Here is a 21,163-nt window from a genome sequence, read left to right on the forward strand (position 1 = left end):
AGTCTACAGAGGGAAGTGTGTTTTTGTAGTGAGTCTACAAAGGGAAGTGTGTTTTTATAGAGAGTGTATTTTTGTAGTGAGTGTACAGAGGTGTGTTTTATAGTGAGTCTACAGATGGAAGAGTGTTTTATAGTGAGTCTACAGAGGGAAGTGTGTTTTATAGTTAGTTTACAGAGGGAAGTGTGTTTTATAGTGAGTCTACAGAGGGAAGTGTGTTTTTGTAGTGAGTCTACAGAGGGAAGTTTGTTTTTATAGTGAGTGTATTTTTGTAGTGAGTGTACAGAGGTAAGTGTGTTTTATAGTGAGTCTACAGAGGGAAGAGTGTTTTATAGTGAGTCTACAGAGGGAAGTGTGTTTTATAGTGAGTTTACAGAGGGAAGTGTGTTTTATAGCGAGTCTACAGGGGGAAGTGTGTTTTTATAGTGAGTCTACAGGGGGAAGTGTGTTTTTAAAGTGAGTCTACAGGGGGAAGTGTGTTTTTATAGTGAGTCTACAGGGGGAAGTGTGTTTTTAAAGTGAGTCTACAGGGGGAAGTGTGTTTTTATAGTGAGTCTACAGGGGGAAGTGTGTTTTATAGTGAGTCTACAGAGGGAAGTGTGTTTTATAGTGAGTCTACAGGGTAAAGTGTGTTTTATAGTGAGTCTACAGGGGGAAGTGTGTTTTTATAGTGAGTCTACAGGGGGAAGTGTGTTTTTATAGTGAGTCTACACAGGGAAGTGTGTTTTTATAGTGAGTGTATTTTTGTAGTGAGTGTACAGAGGTAAGTGTGTTTTATAGCGAGTCTACAGAGGGAAGAGTGTTTTATAGTGAGTCTACAGGGGGAAGTGTGTTTTTATAGTGAGTCTACAGGGGGAAGTGTGTTTTTAAAGTGAGTCTACAGGGGGAAGTGTGTTTTTATAGTGAGTCTACAGGGGGAAGTGTGTTTTATAGTGAGTCTACAGGGGGAAATGTGTTTTTATAGTGAGTCTACAGGGGGAAGTGTGTTTTATAGTGAGTCTACAGGGGGAAGTGTGTTTTTATAGTGAGTCTACAGGGGGAAGTGTGTTTTATAGTGAGTCTACAGGGGGAAGTGTGTTTTTATAGTGAGTCTACAGGGGGAAGTGTGTTTTATAGTGAGTCTACAGGGGGAAATGTGTTTTTATAGTGAGTCTACAGGGGGAAGTGTGTTTTTATAGTGAGTCTACAGGGGGAAGTGTGTTTTATAGTGAGTCTACAGGGGGAAATGTGTTTTATAGTGAGTCTACAGGGGGAAGTGTGTTTTATAGTGAGTCTACAGGGGAAAGTGTGTTTTATAGTGAGTCTACAGGGGGAAGTGTGTTTTTATAGTGAGTCTACAGGGGGAAGTGTGTTTTTATAGTGAGTCTACAGGGGGAAGTGTGTTATTATACTGAGTCTACAGAGGGAAGTGTGTTTTTATAGTGAGTGTATTTTTGTAGTGAGTCTACAGAGGGAAGTGTGTTTTATAGTGAGTCTACAGAGGGAAGAGTCTTTTTATAGTGACTCTACAGGGGGAAGTGTGTTTTATAGTGAGTCTACCGGGGAAGTGTGTTTTATAGTGAGTCTACAGGGGGAAGTGTGTTTTTATAGTGAGTCTACAATGGGAAATTTGTTTTTATAGTGAGTCTACAGGGGGAAGTGTGTTTTTACAGTGAGTCTACAGAGGGACGTGTGTTTTATAGTGAGTCTACAGGGGGAAGTGTGTTTTTATAGTGAGTCTACAGGGGGATGTGTGTTTTTATAGTGAGTCTACAGGGGGAAGTGTGTTTTTATAGTGAGTCTACAGAGGTAAGTGTGTTTTATAGTGAGTCTACAGAGGGAAGTGTAATTTTATAGTGAGTCTACAGAGGTAAGTATGTTTTATAGTGAGTCTACAGAGGGAAGTGTGTTTTATAGTGAGTTTACAGAGGGACGTGTGTTTTTATAGTGAGTCTACAGGGGGAAGTGGGTTTTTAAAGTGAGTCTACAGGTGGAAGTTTGTTTTTATAGTGAGTCTACAGGGGGAAGTGTGTTTTATAGTGAGTCTACAGGGGGAAGTGTGTTTTATAGTGAGTTTACAGGGGGAAGTGTAACTTTATAATATGTCTACAGAAGTAAGTGTGTTTTATAGTGAGTCTACAGGGGGAAGTGTATTTTTATAGTGAGTCTACAGGGGGAAGTATGTTTTTTAGTGAGTCTACAGAGGGAAGTGTGTTTTTATATAGTGTGTATATTTATAGTGAGTCTACAGGGGGAAGTGTGTTTTATAGTGAGTCTACCGGGGGAAGTGTGTTTTATAGTGAGGCTACAGGGGGAAGTGTGTTTTTATAGTGAGTCTACAGGGGGATGTGTGTTTTTATAGTGAGTGTACAGGGGGAAGTGTGTTTTTATAGTGAGTCTACAGAGGGAAGTGTGTTTTTATAGTGAGTGTATTTTTGTAGTGAGTCTACAGAGGGGAATGTGTTTTATAGTTAGTCTACAGAGGGAAGTGTAATTTTATAGTGAGTCTACAGAGGGAAGTGTGTTTTTATAGTGAGTGTATTTTTGTAGTGAGTGTACAGAGGTAAGTGTGTTTTATAGTGAGTCTACAGAGGGAAGAGTGTTTTATAGTGAGTCTACAGAGGGAAGTGTGTTTTATAGTGAGTTTACAGAGGGAAGTGTGTTTTATAGCGAGTCTACAGGGGGAAGTGTGTTTTTATAGTGAGTCTACAGGGGGAAGTGTGTTTTTATAGTGAGTCTACAGGGGGAAGTGTGTTTTTATAGTGAGTCTACAGGGGGAAGTGTGTTTTATAGTGAGTCTACAGGGGGAAGTGTGTTTTATAGTGAGTCTACAGGGGAAAGTGTGTTTTATAGTGAGTCTACAGGGGGAAGTGTGTTTTTATAGTGAGTCTACAGGGGGAAGTGTGTTTTTATAGTGAGTCTACAGAGGGAAGTGTAATTTTATAGTGAGTCTAGAGAGGTAAGTGTGTTTTATAGTGAGTCTGCAAAGGGAAGTTTGTTTTTATAGTGAGTCTACAGAGGGAAGTGTGTTTTTGTAGTTAGTCTACAGAGGGAAGTGTGTTTTTATAGTGAGTGTATTTTTGTAGTGAGTGTACAGAGGTAAGTGTGTTTTATAGTGAGTCTACAGAGGGAAGAGTGTTTTATAGTGAGTCTACAGAGGGAAGTGTGTTTTATAGTGAGTTTACAGAGGGAAGTGTGTTTTATAGTGAATCTACAGGGGGAAGTGTGTTTTTATAGTGAGTCTACAGGGGGAAGTGTGTTTTTAAAGTGAGTCTACAGGGGGAAGTGTGTTTTTACAGTGAGTCTACAGGGGGAAGTGTGTTTTATAGTGAGTCTACAGGGGGAAGTGTGTTTTATAGTGAGTCTACAGGGGGAAGCGTGTTTTTATAGTGAGTCTACAGGGGGAAGTGTGTTTTTATAGTGAGTCTACAGGGGGAAGTGTGTTTTATAGTGAGTCTACAGGGTGAAGTGTGTTTTATAGTGAGTCTACAGGGGAAAGTGTGTTTTATAGTGAGTCTACAGGGGGAAGTGTGTTTTTATAGTGAGTCTACAGAGGGAAGTGTGTTATTATAGTGAGTGTATTTTTGTAGTGAGTCTACAGAGGGAAGTGTGTTTTATAGTGAGTCTACAGAGGGAAGAGTGTTTTTATAGTGAGTCTACAGGGGGAAGTGTGTTTTATAGTGAGTGTACAGGGGAAGTGTGTTTTATAGTGAGTCTACAGGGGGAAGTGTGTTTTTATAGTGAGTCTACAGGGGGAAATTTGTTTTTATAGTGAGTCTACAGGGGGAAGTGTGTTTTTATAGTGAGTCTACAGGGGGAAGTGTGTTTTATAGTGAGTCTACAGGGGGAAGTGTGTTTTTATAGTGACTCTACAGGGGGATGTGTGTTTTTATAGTGAGTCTACAGGGGGAAGTGTGTTTTTATAGTGAGTCTACAGAGGTAAGTGTGTTTTATAGTGAGTCTACAGAGGGAAGTGTAATTTTATAGTGAGTCTACAGAGGTAAGTGTGTTTTATAGTGAGTCTACAGAGGGAAGTGTGTTTTATAGTGAGTTTACAGAGGGAAGTGTGTTTTATAGTGAATATACAGGGGGAAGCGTGTTTTTATAGTGAGTCTACAGGTGAAAGTTTGTTTTTATAGTGAGTCTACAGGGGGAAGTGTGTTTTATAGTGTTCTACAGGGGGAAGTGTGTTTTATAGTGAGTCTACAGGGGGAAGTGTAACATTATAGTGAGTCTACAGAGGTAAGTGTGTTTTATAGTGAGTCTACAGGGGGAAGTGTGTTTTTATAGTGAGTCTACAGGGGGAAGTATGTTTTTTAGTGAGTCTACAGAGGGAAGTGTGTTTTTATAGTGTGTGTATTTTTATAGTGAGTCTACAGGGGGAATTGTGTTTTATAGTGAGTCTACAGGGGAAAGTGTGTTTTATAGTGAGTCTACAGGGGGAAGTGTGTTTTTATAGTGAGTCTACAGGGGGAAGTGTGTTTTTATAGTGAGTCTACAGGGGGAAGTGTGTTTTATAGTGAGTCTACAGGGGGAAGTGTGTTTTATAGTGAGTCTACAGGGGAAAGTGTGTTTTATAGTGAGTCTACAGGGGGAAGTGTGTTTTTATAGTGAGTCTACAGAGGGAAGTGTGTTTTATAGTGAGTCTACAGAGGGAAGAGTGTTTTTATAGTGAGTGTATTTTTGTAGTGAGTCTACAGAGGGAAGTGTGTTTTATAGTGAGTCTACAGAGGGAAGAGTGTTTTTATAGTGAGTCTACAGGGGGAAGTGTGTTTTATAGTGAGTCTACCGGGGAAGTGTGTTTTATAGTGAGTCTACAGGGGGAAGTGTGTTTTTAAAGTGAGTCTACAGGGGGAAATTTGTTTTTATAGTGAGTCTACAGGGGGAAGTGTGTTTTTATAGTGAGTCTACAGGGGGAAGTGTGTTTTATAGTGACTCTACAGGGGGAAGTGTGTTTTTATAGTGAGTCTACAGGGGGAAGTGTGTTTTATAGTGAGTCTACAGGGGGAAGTGTGTTTTATAGTGAGTCTACAGGGGGAAGTGTGTTTTATAGTGAGTCTACAGGGGGAAGTGTGTTTTATAGTGAGTCTACAGGGGAAAGTGTGTTTTATAGTGAGTCTACAGGGGGAAGTGTGTTTTTATAGTGAGTCTACAGAGGGAAGTGTGTTTTTATAGTGAGTGTATTTTTGTAGTGAGTTTACAGAGGGAAGTGTGTTTTATAGTGAGTCTACAGAGGGAAGCGTGTTTTTATAGTGAGTCTACAGGTGAAAGTTTGTTTTTATAGTGAGTCTACAGGGGGAAGTGTGTTTTATAGTGTTCTACAGGGGGAAGTGTGTTTTATAGTGAGTCTACAGGGGGAAGTGTAACATTATAGTGAGTCTACAGAGGTAAGTGTGTTTTATAGTGAGTCTACAGGGGGAAGTGTGTTTTTATAGTGAGTCTACAGGGGGAAGTATGTTTTTTAGTGAGTCTACAGAGGGAAGTGTGTTTTTATAGTGTTTGTATTTTTATAGTGAGTCTACAGGGGGAAGTGTGTTTTATAGTGAGTCTACAGGGGAAAGTGTGTTTTATAGTGAGTCTACAGGGGGAAGTGTGTTTTTATAGTGAGTCTACAGGGGGAAGTGTGTTTTTATAGTGAGTCTACAGGGGGAAGTGTGTTTTATAGTTAGTCTACAGGGGGAAGTGTGTTTTATAGTGAGTCTACAGGGGAAAGTGTGTTTTATAGTGAGTCTACAGGGGGAAGTGTGTTTTTATAGTGAGTCTACAGAGGGAAGTGTGTTTTATAGTGAGTCTACAGAGGGAAGAGTGTTTTTATAGTGAGTGTATTTTTGTAGTGAGTCTACAGAGGGAAGTGTGTTTTATATTGAGTCTACAGAGGGAAGAGTGTTTTTATAGTGAGTCTACAGGGGGAAGTGTGTTTTATAGTGAGTCTACCGGGGAAGTGTGTTTTATAGTGAGTCTACAGGGGGAAGTGTGTTTTTATAGTGAGTCTACAGGGGGAAATTTGTTTTTATAGTGAGTCTACAGGGGGAAGTGTGTTTTTATAGTGAGTCTACAGGGGGAAGTGTGTTTTATAGTGACTCTACAGGGGGAAGTGTGTTTTTATAGTGAGTCTACAGGGGGAAGTGTATTTTTTAGTGAGTCTACAGGGGGAAGTGTGTTTTATAGTGAGTCTACAGGGGGAAGTGTGTTTTATAGTGAGTCTACAGGGGGAAGTGTGTTTTATAGTGAGTCTACAGGGGAAAGTGTGTTTTATAGTGAGTCTACAGGGGGAAGTGTGTTTTTATAGTGAGTCTACAGAGGGAAGTGTGTTTTTATAGTGAGTGTATTTTTGTAGTGAGTCTACAGAGGGAAGTGTGTTTTATAGTGAGTCTACAGAGGGAAGAGTGTTTTTATAGTGAGTCTACAGGGGGAAGTTTGTTTTATAGTGAGTCTACAGGGGGAAGTGTGTTTTTATAGTGAGTCTACAGGGGGAAGTGTGTTTTATAGTTAGTCTACAGGGGGAAGTGTGTTTTATAGTGAGTCTACAGGGGAAAGTGTGTTTTATAGTGAGTCTACAGGGGGAAGTGTGTTTTTATAGTGAGTCTACAGAGGGAAGTGTGTTTTATAGTGAGTCTACAGAGGGAAGAGTGTTTTTATAGTGAGTGTATTTTTGTAGTGAGTCTACAGAGGGAAGTGTGTTTTATAGTGAGTCTACAGAGGGAAGAGTGTTTTTATAGTGAGTCTACAGGGGGAAGTGTGTTTTATAGTGAGTCTACCGGGGAAGTGTGTTTTATAGTGAGTCTACAGGGGGAAGTGTGTTTTTATAGTGAGTCTACAGGGGGAAATTTGTTTTTATAGTGAGTCTACAGGGGGAAGTGTGTTTTTATAGTGAGTCTACAGGGGGAAGTGTGTTTTATAGTGACTCTACAGGGGGAAGTGTGTTTTTATAGTGAGTCTACAGGGGGAAGTGTGTTTTATAGTGAGTCTACAGGGGGAAGTGTGTTTTATAGTGAGTCTACAGGGGGAAGTGTGTTTTATAGTGAGTCTACAGGGGGAAGTGTGTTTTATAGTGAGTCTACAGGGGAAAGTGTGTTTTATAGTGAGTCTACAGGGGGAAGTGTGTTTTTATAGTGAGTCTACAGAGGGAAGTGTGTTTTTATAGTGAGTGTATTTTTGTAGTGAGTCTACAGAGGGAAGTGTGTTTTATAGTGAGTCTACAGAGGGAAGAGTGTTTTTATAGTGAGTCTACAGGGGGAAGTGTGTTTTATAGTGAGTCTACCGGGGAAGTGTGTTTTATAGTGAGTCTACAGGGGGAAGTGTGTTTTTATAGTGAGTCTACAAGGGGAAATTTGTTTTTATAGTGAGTCTACAGGGGGAAGTGTGTTTTTATAGTGAGTCTACAGGGGGAAGTGTGTTTTATAGTGAGTCTACAGGGGGAAGTGTGTTTTTATAGTGAGTCTACAGGGGGATGTGTGTTTTTATAGTGAGTCTACAGGGGGAAGTGTGTTTTTATAGTGAGTCTACAGAGGTAAGAGTGTTTTATAGTGAGTCTACAGAGGGAAGTTTAATTTTATAGTGAGTCTACAGAGATAAGTGTGTTTTATAGTGAGTCTACAGAGGAAAGTGTGTTTTATAGTGAGTTTACAGAGGGAAGTGTGTTTTATAGTGAATATACAGGGGGAAGCGTGTTTTTATAGTGAGTCTACAGGGGGAAGTGTGTTTTTAAAGTGAGTCTACAAGTGGAAGTTTGTTTTTATAGTGAGTCTACAGGGGGAAGTGTGTTTTATAGTGAGTCTACAGGGGGAAGTGTGTTTTACAGTGAGTCTACAGGGGGAAGTGTAACTTTATAGTGAGTCTACAGAGGTAAGTGTGTTTTATAGTGAGTCTACAGGGGGAAGTGTGTTTTTATATTGAGTCTACAGGGGGAAGTATGTTTTTTAGTGAGTCTACAGAGGGAAGTGTGTTTTTATAGTGTGTGTATTTTTATAGTGAGTCTACAGGGGGAAGAGTGTTTTATAGTGAGTCTACCGGGGGAAGTGTGTTTTATAGTGAGTCTACAGGGGGAAGTGTGTTTTTATAGTGAGTCTACAGGGGGATGTGTGTTTTTATAGTGAGTCTACAGGGGGAAGTGTGTTTTTATAGTGAGTCTACAGAGGTAGGTGTGTTTTATAGTGAGTCTGCAGAGGGAAGTGTGTTTTTATAGTGAGTCTACAGAGAGAAGTGTGTTTTTATAGTGAGTGTATTTTTGTAGTGAGTCTACAGAGGGAAGAGTGTTTTATAGTGAGTCTACAGAGGGAAGTGTGTTTTATAGTGAGTTCACAGAGGGAAGTGTGTTTTATAGTGAGTCTACAGAGGTAAATGTGTTTTATAGTGATTCTACAGAGGGAAGTGTAATTTTATAGTGAGTCTACAGGGGGAAATTTGTTTTTATAGTGAGTCTACAGGGGGAAGTGTGTTTTTATAGTGAGTCTACAGGGGGAAGTGTGTTTTATAGTGAGTCTACAGGGGGAAGTGTGTTTTTATAGTGAGTCTACAGGGGGATGTGTGTTTTTATAGTGAGTCTACAGGGGGAAGTGTGTTTTTATAGTGAGTCTACAGAGGTAAGTGTGTTTTATAGTGAGTCTACAGAGGGAAGTGTAATTTTATAGTGAGTCTACAGAGGGAAGTGTAATTTTATAGTGAGTCTACAGAGGTAAGTGTGTTTTATAGTGAGTCTACAGAGGGAAGTGTGTTTTATAGTGAGTTTACAGAGGGAAGTGTGTTTTATAGTGAATCTACATGGGGAAGCGTGTTTTTATAGTGAGTCTACAGGGGGAAGTGTGTTTTTAAAGTGAGTCTACAGGTGGAAGTTTGTTTTTATAGTGAGTCTACAGGGGGAAGTGTGTTTTATAGTGAGTGTACAGGGGGAAGTGTGTTTTATAGTGAGTCTACAGGGGGAAGTTTAACTTTATAGTGAGTCTACAGAGGTAAGTGTGTTTTATAATGAGTCTACAGGGGGAAGTGTGTTTTTATAGTGTGTGTATTTTTATAGTGAGTCTACAGAGGGAACTGTGTTTTATAGTGAGTCTACCGGGGGAAGTGTGTTTTATAGTGAGTCTACAGGGGGAAGTGTGTTTTTATAGTGAGTCTACAGGGGGATGTGTGTTTTTATAGTGAGTCTACAGGGGGAAGTGTGTTTTTATAGTGAGTCTACAGAGGTAGGTCTGTTTTATAGTGAGTCTGCAGAGGGAAGTGTGTTTTTATAGTGAGTCTACAGAGAGAAGTGTGTTTTTGTAGTGAGTCTACAGAGGGAAGTGTGTTTTTATAGTGAGTCTACAGAGGGAAGTGTGTTTTTATAGTGAGTCTACAGGGGGAAGTGTGTTTTTAAAGTGAGTCTACAGGGGGAAGTGTGTTTTTATAGTGAGTCTACAGGGGGAAGTGTGTTTTATAGTGAGTCTACAGAGGTAAATGTGTTTTATAGTGAGTCTACAGAGGGAAGTGTAATTTTATAGTGAGTCTACAGAGGGAAGTGTGTTTTTATAGTGAGTGTATTTTTGTAGTGAGTCTACAGAGGGAAGAGTGTTTTATAGTGAGTCTACAGAGGGAAGTGTGTTTTATATTGAGTTTACAGAGGGAAGTGTGTTTTATAGTGAGTCTACAGGGGGAAGTGTGTTTTTAAAGTGAGTCTACAGGGGGAAGTGTGTTTTTATAGTGAGTCTACAGGGGGAAGTGTGTTTTATAGTGAGTCTACAGGGGGAAGTGTGTTTTATAGTGGGTCTGCAAAGGGAAGTGTGTTTTTATAGTGAGTCTACAGAGGGAAGTGTGTTTTTATAGTGAGTCTACAGAGGGAAGTGTGTTTTTATAGTGAGTGTATTTTTGTAGTGAGTCTACAGAGGGAAGAGTGTTTTATAGTGAGTCTACAGAGGGAAGTGTGTTTTATATTGAGTTTACAGAGGGAAGTGTGTTTTATAGTGAGTCTACAGGGGGAAGTGTGTTTTTAAAGTGAGTCTACAGGGGGAAGTGTGTTTTTATAGTGAGTCTACAGGGGGAAGTGTGTTTTATAGTGAGTCTACAGGGGGAAGTGTGTTTTATAGTGAGTCTACAGGGGGAAGCGTGTTTTTATAGTGAGTCTACAGGGGGAAGTGTGTTTTTATAGTGAGTCTACAGGGGGAAGTGTGTTTTATAGTGAGTCTACAGGGTGAAGTGTGTTTTATAGTGAGTCTACAGGGGAAAGTGTGTTTTATAGTGAGTCTACAGGGGGAAGTGTGTTTTTATAGTGAGTCTACAGAGGGAAGTGTGTTATTATAGTGAGTGTATTTTTGTAGTGAGTCTACAGAGGGAAGTGTGTTTTATAGTGAGTCTACAGAGGGAAGAGTGTTTTTATAGTGAGTCTACAGGGGGAAGTGTGTTTTATAGTGAGTCTACAGGGGAAGTGTGTTTTATAGTGAGTCTACAGGGGGAAGTGTGTTTTTATAGTGAGTCTACAGGGGGAAATTTGTTTTTATAGTGAGTCTACAGGGGGAAGTGTGTTTTTATAGTGAGTCTACAGGGGGAAGTGTGTTTTATAGTGAGTCTACAGGGGGAAGTGTGTTTTTATAGTGAGTCTACATGGGGATGTGTGTTTTTATAGTGAGTCTACAGGGGGAAGTGTGTTTTTATAGTGAGTCTACAGAGGTAAGTGTGTTTTATAGTGAGTCTACAGAGGGAAGTGTAATTTTATAGTGAGTCTACAGAGGTAAGTGTGTTTTATAGTGAGTCTACAGAGGGAAGTGTGTTTTATAGTGAGTTTACAGAGGGAAGTGTGTTTTATAGTGAATATACAGGGGGAAGCGTGTTTTTATAGTGAGTCTACAGGTGAAAGTTTGTTTTTATAGTGAGTCTACAGGGGGAAGTGTGTTTTATAGTGATTCTACAGGGGGAAGTGTGTTTTATAGTGAGTCTACAGGGGGAAGTGTAACTTTATAGTGAGTCTACAGAGGTAAGTGTGTTTTACAGTGAGTCTACAGGGGGAAGTGTGTTTTTATAGTGAGTCTACAGGGGGAAGTATGTTTTTTAGTGAGTCTACAGAGGGAAGTGTGTTTTTATAGTGTGTGTATTTTTATAGTGAGTCTACAGGGGGAAGTGTGTTTTATAGTGAGTCTAAAGGGGAAAGTGTGTTTTATAGTGAGTCTACAGGGGGAAGTGTGTTTTTATAGTGAGTCTACAGGGGGAAGTGTGTTTTTATAGTGAGTCTACAGGGGGAAGTGTGTTTTATAGTGAGTCTACAGGGGGAAGTGTGTTTTATAGTGAGTCTACAGGGGAAAGTGTGTTTTATAGTGAGTGTACAGGGGGAAGTGTGTTTTTATAGTGAGTCTACAGAGGGAAGTGTGTTTTATAGTGAGTCTACAGAGGGAAGAGTGTTTTTATAGTGAGTGTATTTTTGTAGTGAGTCTACAGAGGGAAGTGTGTTTTATAGTGAGTCTACAGAGGGAAGAGTGTTTTTATAGTGAGTCTAGAGGGGGAAGTGTGTTTTATAGTGAGTCTACCGGGGAAGTGTGTTTTATAGTGAGTCTACAGGGGGAAGTGTGTTTTTAAAGTGAGTCTACAGGGGGACATTTGTTTTTATAGTGAGTCTACAGGGGGAAGTGTGTTTTATAGTGACTCTACAGGGGGAAGTGTGTTTTTATAGTGAGTCTACAGGGGGAAGTGTGTTTTATAGTGAGTCTACAAGGGGAAGTGTGTTTTATAGTGAGTCTACAGGGGGAAGTGTGTTTTATAGTGAGTCTACAGGGGGAAGTGTGTTTTATAGTGAGTCTACAGGGGAAAGTGTGTTTTATAGTGAGTCTACAGGGGGAAGTGTGTTTTTATAGTGAGTCTACAGAGGGAAGTGTGTTTTTATAGTGAGTGTATTTTTGTAGTGAGTCTACAGAGGGAAGTGTGTTTTATAGTGAGTCTACAGAGGGAAGAGTGTTTTTATAGTGAGTCTACAGGGGGAAGTGTGTTTTATAGTGAGTCTACCGGGGAAGGGTGTTTTATAGTGAGTCTACAGGGGGAAGTGTGTTTTTATAGTGAGTCTACAGGGGGAAATTTGTTTTTATAGTGAGTCTACAGGGGGAAGTGTGTTTTTATAGTGAGTCTACAGGGGGAAGTGTGTTTTATAGTGAGTCTACAGGGGGAAGTGTGTTTTTATAGTGAGTCTACAGGGGGATGTGTGTTTTTATAGTGAGTCTACAGGGGGAAGTGTGTTTTTATAGTGAGTCTACAGAGGTAAGAGTGTTTTATAGTGAGTCTACAGAGGGAAGTGTAATTTTATAGTGAGTCTACAGAGATAAGTGTGTTTTATAGTGAGTCTACAGAGGAAAGTGTGTTTTATAGTGAGTTTACAGAGGGAAGTGTGTTTTATAGTGAATATACAGGGGGAAGCGTGTTTTTTTAGTGAGTCTACAGGGGGAAGTGTGTTTTTAAAGTGAGTCTACAAGTGGAAGTTTGTTTTTATAGTGAGTCTACAGGGGGAAGTGTGTTTTATAGTGAGTCTACAGGGGGAAGTGTGTTTTACAGTGAGTCTACAGGGGAAAGTGTAACTTTATAGTGAGTCTACAGAGGTAAGTGTGTTTTATAGTGAGTCTACAGGGGGAAGTGTGTTTTTATATTGAGTCTACAGGGGGAAGTATGTTTTTTAGTGAGTCTACAGAGGGAAGTGTGTTTTTATAGTGTGTGTATTTTTATAGTGAGTCTACAGGGGGAAGTGTGTTTTATAGTGAGTCTACCGGGGGAAGTGTGTTTTATAGTGAGTCTACAGGGGGAAGTGTGTTTTTATAGTGAGTCTACAGGGGGATGTGTGTTTTTGTAGTGAGTCTACAGGGGGAAGTGTGTTTTTATAGTGAGTCTACAGAGGTAGGTGTGTTTTATAGTGAGTCTACAGGGGGAAGTGTGTTTTATAGTGAGTCTACAGAGAGAAGTGTGTTTTTATAGTGAGTGTATTTTTGTAGTGAGTCTACAGAGGGAAGAGTGTTTTATAGTGAGTCTACAGAGGGAAGTGTGTTTTATAGTGAGTTCACAGAGGGAAGTGTGTTTTATAGTGAGTCTACAGAGGTAAATGTGTTTTATAGTGATTCTACAGAGGGAAGTGTAATTTTATAGTGAGTCTACAGGGGGAAATTTGTTTTTATAGTGAGTCTACAGGGGGAAGTGTGTTTTTATAGTGAGTCTACAGAGGAAAGTGTGTTTTATAGTGAGTTTACAGAGGGAAGTGTGTTTTTATAGTGAGTCTAGAGGGGGAAGTGTGTTTTATAGTGAGTCTACCGGGGAAGTGTGTTTTATAGTGAGTCTACAGGGGGAAGTGTGTTTTTAAAGTGAGTCTACAGGGGGAAATTTGTTTTTATAGTGAGTCTACAGGGGGAAGTGTGTTTTTATAGTGAGTCTACAGAGGGAAGTGTAATTTTATAGTGAGTCTACAGAGGTAAGTGTGTTTTATAGTGAGTCTACAGAGGGAAGTGTGTTTTATAGTGAGTCTACAGGGTGAAGTGTGTTTTATAGTGAGTCTACAGGGGAAAGTGTGTTTTATAGTGAGTCTACAGGGGGAAGTGTGTTTTTATAGTGAGTCTACAGAGGGAAGTGTGTTATTATAGTGAGTGTATTTTTGTAGTGAGTCTACAGAGGGAAGAGTGTTTTATAGTGACTCTACAGAGGGAAGTGTGTTTTATAGTGAGTTCACAGAGGGAAGTGTGTTTTATAGTGAGTCTACAGAGGTAAATGTGTTTTATAGTGAGTCTACAGAGGGAAGAGTGTTTTATAGTGACTCTACAGAGGGAAGTGTGTTTTATAGTGAGTTCACAGAGGGAAGTGTGTTTTATAGTGAGTCTACAGAGGTAAATGTGTTTTATAGTGAGTCTACAGAGGGAAGTGTAATTTTATAGTGAGTCTACAGAGGGAAGTGTGTTTTTATAGTGAGTGTATTTTTGTAGTGAGTCTACAGAGGGAAGAGTGTTTTATAGTGAGTCTACAGAGGGAAGTGTGTTTTATATTGAGTTTACAGAGGGAAGTGTGTTTTATAGTGAGTCTACAGGGGGAAGTGTGTTTTTAAAGTGAGTCTACAGGGGGAAGTGTGTTTTTATAGTGAGTCTACAGGGGGAAGTGTGTTTTATAGTGAGTCTACAGGGGGAAGTGTGTTTTATAGTGGGTCTGCAAAGGGAAGTGTGTTTTTATAGTGAGTCTACAGAGAGAAGTGTGTTTTTATAGTGAGTCTACAGAGGGAAGTGTGTTTTTATAGTGAGTGTATTTTTGTAGTGAGTCTACAGAGGGAAGAGTGTTTTATAGTGAGTCTACAGAGGGAAGTGTGTTTTATATTGAGTTTACAGAGGGAAGTGTGTTTTATAGTGAGTCTACAGGGGGAAGTGTGTTTTTAAAGTGAGTCTACAGGGGGAAGTGTGTTTTTATAGTGAGTCTACAGGGGGAAGTGTGTTTTATAGTGAGTCTACAGGGGGAAGCGTGTTTTTATAGTGAGTCTACAGGGGGAAGTGTGTTTTTATAGTGAGTCTACAGGGGGAAGTGTGTTTTATAGTGAGTCTACAGGGTGAAGTGTGTTTTATAGTGAGTCTACAGGGGAAAGTGTGTTTTATAGTGAGTCTACAGGGGGAAGTGTGTTTTTAGAGTGAGTCTACAGAGGGAAGTGTGTTATTATAGTGAGTGTATTTTTGTAGTGAGTCTACAGAGGGAAGTGTGTTTTATAGTGAGTCTACAGAGGGAAGAGTGTTTTTATAGTGAGTCTACAGGGGGAAGTGTGTTTTATAGTGAGTCTACAGGGGAAGTGTGTTTTATAGTGAGTCTACAGGGGGAAGTGTGTTTTTATAGTGAGTCTACAGGGGGAAATTTGTTTTTATAGTGAGTCTACAGGGGGAAGTGTGTTTTTATAGTGAGTCTACAGGGGGAAGTGTGTTTTATAGTGAGTCTACAGGGGGAAGTGTGTTTTTATAGTGAGTCTACAGGGGGATGTGTGTTTTTATAGTGAGTCTACAGGGGGAAGTGTGTTTTTATAGTGAGTCTACAGAGGTAAGTGTGTTTTATAGTGAGTCTACAGAGGGAAGTGTAATTTTATAGTGAGTCTACAGAGGTAAGTGTGTTTTATAGTGAGTCTACAGAGGGAAGTGTGTTTTATAGTGAGTTTACAGAGGGAAGTGTGTTTTATAGTGAATATACAGGGGGAAGCGTGTTTTTATAGTGAGTCTACAGGTGAAAGTTTGTTTTTATAGTGAGTCTACAGGGGGAAGTGTGTTTTATAGTGATTCTACAGGGGGAAGTGTGTTTTATAGTGAGTCTACAGGGGGAAGTGTAACTTTATAGTGAGTCTACAGAGGTAAGTGTGTTTTACAGTGAGTCTACAGGGGGAAGTGTGTTTTTATAGTGAGTCTACAGGGGGAAGTATGTTTTTTAGTGAGTCTACAGAGGGAAGTGTGTTTTTATAGTGTGTGTATTTTTATAGTGAGTCTACAGGGGGAAGTGTGTTTTATAGTGAGTCTAAAGGGGAAAGTGTGTTTTATAGTGAGTCTACAGGGGGAAGTGTGTTTTTATAGTGAGTCTACAGGGGGAAGTGTGTTTTTATAGTGAGTCTACAGGGGGAAGTGTGTTTTATAGTGAGTCTACAGGGGGAAGTGTGTTTTATAGTGAGTCTACAGGGGAAAGTGTGTTTTATAGTGAGTGTACAGGGGGAAGTGTGTTTTTATAGTGAGTCTACAGAGGGAAGTGTGTTTTATAGTGAGTCTACAGAGGGAAGAGTGTTTTTATAGTGAGTGTATTTTTGTAGTGAGTCTACAGAGGGAAGTGTGTTTTATAGTGAGTCTACAGAGGGAAGAGTGTTTTTATAGTGAGTCTAGAGGGGGAAGTGTGTTTTATAGTGAGTCTACCGGGGAAGTGTGTTTTATAGTGAGTCTACAGGGGGAAGTGTGTTTTTATAGTGAGTCTACAGAGGTAGGTGTGTTTTATAGTGAGTCTGCAGAGGGAAGTGTGTTTTTATAGTGAGTCTACAGAGAGAAGTGTGTTTTTATAGTGAGTGTATTTTTGTAGTGAGTCTACAGAGGGAAGAGTGTTTTATAGTGAGTCTACAGAGGGAAGTGTGTTTTATAGTGAGTTCACAGAGGGAAGTGTGTTTTATAGTGAGTCTACAGAGGTAAATTTGTTTTATAGTGATTCTACAGAGGGAAGTGTAATTTTATAGTGAGTCTACAGGGGGAAATTTGTTTTTATAGTGAGTCTACAGGGGGAAGTGTGTTTTTATAGTGAGTCTACAGAGGAAAGTGTGTTTTATAGTGAGTTTACAGAGGGAAGTGTGTTTTTATAGTGAGTCTAGAGGGGGAAGTGTGTTTTATAGTGAGTCTACCGGGGAAGTGTGTTTTATAGTGAGTCTACAGGGGGAAGTGTGTTTTTAAAGTGAGTCTACAGGGGGAAATTTGTTTTTATAGTGAGTCTACAGGGGGAAGTGTGTTTTTATAGTGAGTCTACAGAGGGAAGTGTAATTTTATAGTGAGTCTACAGAGGTAAGTGTGTTTTATAGTGAGTCTACAGAGGGAAGTGTGTTTTATAGTGAGTCTACAGGGTGAAGTGTGTTTTATAGTGAGTCTACAGGGGAAAGTGTGTTTTATAGTGAGTCTACAGGGGGGAGTGTGTTTTTATAGTGAGTCTACAGAGGGAAGTGTGTTATTATAGTGAGTGTATTTTTGTAGTGAGTCTACAGAGGGAAGAGTGTTTTATAGTGACTCTACAGAGGGAAGTGTGTTTTATAGTGAGTTCACAGAGGGAAGTGTGTTTTATAGTGAGTCTACAGAGGTAAATGTGTTTTATAGTGAGTCTACAGAGGGAAGTGTAATTTTATAGTGAGTCTACAGAGGGAAGTGTGTTTTTATAGTGAGTGTATTTTTGTAGTGAGTCTACAGAGGGAAGAGTGTTTTATAGTGAGTCTACAGAGGGAAGTGTGTTTTATATTGAGTTTACAGAGGGAAGTGTGTTTTATAGTGAGTCTACAGGGGGAAGTGTGTTTTTAAAGTGAGTCTACAGGGGGAAGTGTGTTTTTATAGTGAGTCTACAGGGGGAAGTGTGTTTTATAGTGAGTCTACAGGGGGAAGTGTGTTTTATAGTGGGTCTGCAAAGGGAAGTGTGTTTTTATAGTGAGTCTACAGAGAGAAGTGTGTTTTTATAGTGAGTCTACAGAGGGAAGTGTGTTTTTATAGTGAGTGTATTTTTGTAGTGAGTCTACAGAGGGAAGAGTGTTTTATAGTGAGTCTACAGAGGGAAGTGTGTTTTATATTGAGTTTACAGAGGGAAGTGTGTTTTATAGTGAGTCTACAGGGGGAAGTGTGTTTTTAAAGTGAGTCTACAGGGGGAAGTGTGTTTTTATAGTGAGTCTACAGGGGGAAGTGTGTTTTATAGTGAGTCTACAGGGGGAAGTGTGTTTTATAGTGAGTCTACAGGGGGAAGCGTGTTTTTATAGTGAGTCTACAGGGGGAAGTGTGTTTTTATAGTGAGTCTACAGGGGGAAGTGTGTTTTATAGTGAGTCTACAGGGTGAAGTGTGTTTTATAGTGAGTCTACAGGGGAAAGTGTGTTTTATAGTGAGTCTACAGGGGGAAGTGTGTTTTTATAGTGAGTCTACAGAGGGAAGTGTGTTATTATAGTGAGTGTATTTTTGTAGTGAGTCTACAGAGGGAAGTGTGTTTTATAGTGAGTCTACAGAGGGAAGAGTGTTTTTATAGTGAGTCTACAGGGGGAAGTGTGTTTTATAGTGAGTCTACAGGGGAAGTGTGTTTTATAGTGAGTCTACAGGGGGAAGTGTGTTTTTATAGTGAGTCTACAGGGGGAAATTTGTTTTTATAGTGAGTCTACAGGGGGAAGTGTGTTTTTATAGTGAGTCTACAGGGGGAAGTGTGTTTTATAGTGAGTCTACAGGGGGAAGTGTGTTTTTATAGTGAGTCTACAGGGGGATGTGTGTTTTTATAGTGAGTCTACAGGGGGAAGTGTGTTTTTATAGTGAGTCTACAGAGGTAAGTGTGTTTTATAGTGAGTCTACAGAGGGAAGTGTAATTTTATAGTGAGTCTACAGAGGTAAGTGTGTTTTATAGTGAGTCTACAGAGGGAAGTGTGTTTTATAGTGAGTTTACAGAGGGAAGTGTGTTTTATAGTGAATATAAAGGGGGAAGCGTGTTTTTATAGTGAGTCTACAGGTGAAAGTTTGTTTTTATAGTGAGTCTACAGGGGGAAGTGTGTTTTATAGTGATTCTACAGGGGGAAGTGTGTTTTATAGTGAGTCTACAGGGGGAAGTGTAACTTTATAGTGAGTCTACAGAGGTAAGTGTGTTTTACAGTGAGTCTACAGGGGGAAGTGTGTTTTTATAGTGAGTCTACAGGGGGAAGTATGTTTTTTAGTGAGTCTACAGAGGGAAGTGTGTTTTTATAGTGTGTGTATTTTTATAGTGAGTCTACAGGGGGAAGTGTGTTTTATAGTGAGTCTAAAGGGGAAAGTGTGTTTTATAGTGAGTCTACAGGGGGAAGTGTGTTTTTATAGTGAGTCTACAGGGGGAAGTGTGTTTTTATAGTGAGTCTACAGGGGGAAGTGTGTTTTATAGTGAGTCTACAGGGGGAAGTGTGTTTTATAGTGAGTCTACAGGGGAAAGTGTGTTTTATAGTGAGTGTACAGGGGGAAGTGTGTTTTTATAGTGAGTCTACAGAGGGAAGTGTGTTTTATAGTGAGTCTACAGAGGGAAGAGTGTTTTTATAGTGAGTGTATTTTTGTAGTGAGTCTACAGAGGGAAGTGTGTTTTATAGTGAGTCTACAGAGGGAAGAGTGTTTTTATAGTGAGTCTAGAGGGGGAAGTGTGTTTTATAGTGAGTCTACCGGGGAAGTGTGTTTTATAGTGAGTCTACAGGGGGAAGTGTGTTTTTAAAGTGAGTCTACAGGGGGACATTTGTTTTTATAGTGAGTCTACAGGGGGAAGTGTGTTTTTATAGTGAGTCTACAGGGGGAAGTGTGTTTTATAGTGACTCTACAGGGGGAAGTGTGTTTTTATAGTGAGTCTACAGGGGGAAGTGTGTTTTATAGTGAGTCTACAAGGGGAAGTGTGTTTTATAGTGAGTCTACAGGGGGAAGTGTGTTTTATAGTGAGTCTACAGGGGGAAGTGTGTTTTATAGTGAGTCTACAGGGGAAAGTGTGTTTTATAGTGAGTCTACAGGGGGAAGTGTGTTTTTATAGTGAGTCTACAGAGGGAAGTGTGTTTTTATAGTGAGTGTATTTTTGTAGTGAGTCTACAGAGGGAAGTGTGTTTTATAGTGAGTCTACAGAGGGAAGAGTGTTTTTATAGTGAGTCTACAGGGGGAAGTGTGTTTTATAGTGAGTCTACCGGGGAAGGGTGTTTTATAGTGAGTCTACAGGGGGAAGTGTGTTTTTATAGTGAGTCTACAGGGGGAAATTTGTTTTTATAGTGAGTCTACAGGGGGAAGTGTGTTTTTATAGTGAGTCTACAGGGGGAAGTGTGTTTTATAGTGAGTCTACAGGGGGAAGTGTGTTTTTATAGTGAGTCTACAGGGGGATGTGTGTTTTTATAGTGAGTCTACAGGGGGAAGTGTGTTTTTATAGTGAGTCTACAGAGGTAAGAGTGTTTTATAGTGAGTCTACAGAGGGAAGTGTAATTTTATAGTGAGTCTACAGAGATAAGTGTGTTTTATAGTGAGTCTACAGAGGAAAGTGTGTTTTATAGTGAGTTTACAGAGGGAAGTGTGTTTTATAGTGAATATACAGGGGGAAGCGTGTTTTTATAGTGAGTCTACAGGGGGAAGTGTGTTTTTAAAGTGAGTCTACAAGTGGAAGTTTGTTTTTATAGTGAGTCTACAGGGGGAAGTGTGTTTTATAGTGAGTCTACAGGGGGAAGTGTGTTTTACAGTGAGTCTACAGGGGAAAGTGTAACTTTATAGTGAGTCTACAGAGGTAAGTGTGTTTTATAGTGAGTCTACAGGGGGAAGTGTGTTTTTATATTGAGTCTACAGGGGGAAGTATGTTTTTTAGTGAGTCTACAGAGGGAAGTGTGTTTTTATAGTGTGTGTATTTTTATAGTGAGTCTACAGGGGGAAGTGTGTTTTATAGTGAGTCTACCGGGGGAAGTGTGTTTTATAGTGAGTCTACAGGGGGAAGTGTGTTTTTATAGTGAGTCTACAGGGGGATGTGTGTTTTTATAGTGAGTCTACAGGGGGAAGTGTGTTTTTATAGTGAGTCTACAGAGGTAGGTGTGTTTTATAGTGAGTCTGCAGAGGGAAGTGTGTTTTTATAGTGAGTCTACAGAGAGAAGTGTGTTTTTATAGTGAGTGTATTTTTGTAGTGAGTCTACAGAGGGAAGAGTGTTTTATAGTGAGTCTACAGAGGGAAGTGTGTTTTATAGTGAGTTCACAGAGGGAAGTGTGTTTTATAGTGAGTCTACAGAGGTAAATGTGTTTTATAGTGATTCTACAGAGGGAAGTGTAATTTTATAGTGAGTCTACAGGGGGAAATTTGTTTTTATAGTGAGTCTACAGGGGGAAGTGTGTTTTTATAGTGAGTCTACAGAGGAAAGTGTGTTTTATAGTGAGTTTACAGAGGGAAGTGTGTTTTTATAGTGAGTCTAGAGGGGGAAGTGTGTTTTATAGTGAGTCTACCGGGGAAGTGTGTTTTATAGTGAGTCTACAGGGGGAAGTGTGTTTTTAAAGTGAGTCTACAGGGGGAAATTTGTTTTTATAGTGAGTCTACAGGGGGAAGTGTGTTTTTATAGTGAGTCTACAGAGGGAAGTGTAATTTTATAGTGAGTCTACAGAGGTAAGTGTGTTTTATAGTGAGTCTACAGAGGGAAGTGTGTTTTATAGTGAGTTTACAGAGGGAAGTGTGTTTTATAGTGAATCTACATGGGGAAGCGTGTTTTTATAGTGAGTCTACAGGGGGAAGTGTGTTTTTAAAGTGAGTCTACAGGTGGAAGTTTGTTTTTATAGTGAGTCTACAGGGGGAAGTGTGTTTTATAGTGAGTCTACAGGGGGAAGTGTGTTTTATAGTGAGTCTACAGGGGGAAGTTTAACTTTATAGTGAGTCTACAGAGGTAAGTGTGTTTTATAATGAGTCTACAGGGGGAAGTGTGTTTTTATAGTGAGTCTACAGGGGGATGTGTGTTTTTATAGTGAGTCTACAGGGGGAAGTGTGTTTTTATAGTGAGTCTACAGAGGTAGGTCTGTTTTATAGTGAGTCTGC

The sequence above is a fragment of the Lampris incognitus genome, chromosome 2 (assembly GCF_029633865.1).
Source record: "Lampris incognitus isolate fLamInc1 chromosome 2, fLamInc1.hap2, whole genome shotgun sequence".
Classification (NCBI taxonomy): Eukaryota; Metazoa; Chordata; class Actinopteri; order Lampriformes; family Lampridae; genus Lampris; species Lampris incognitus.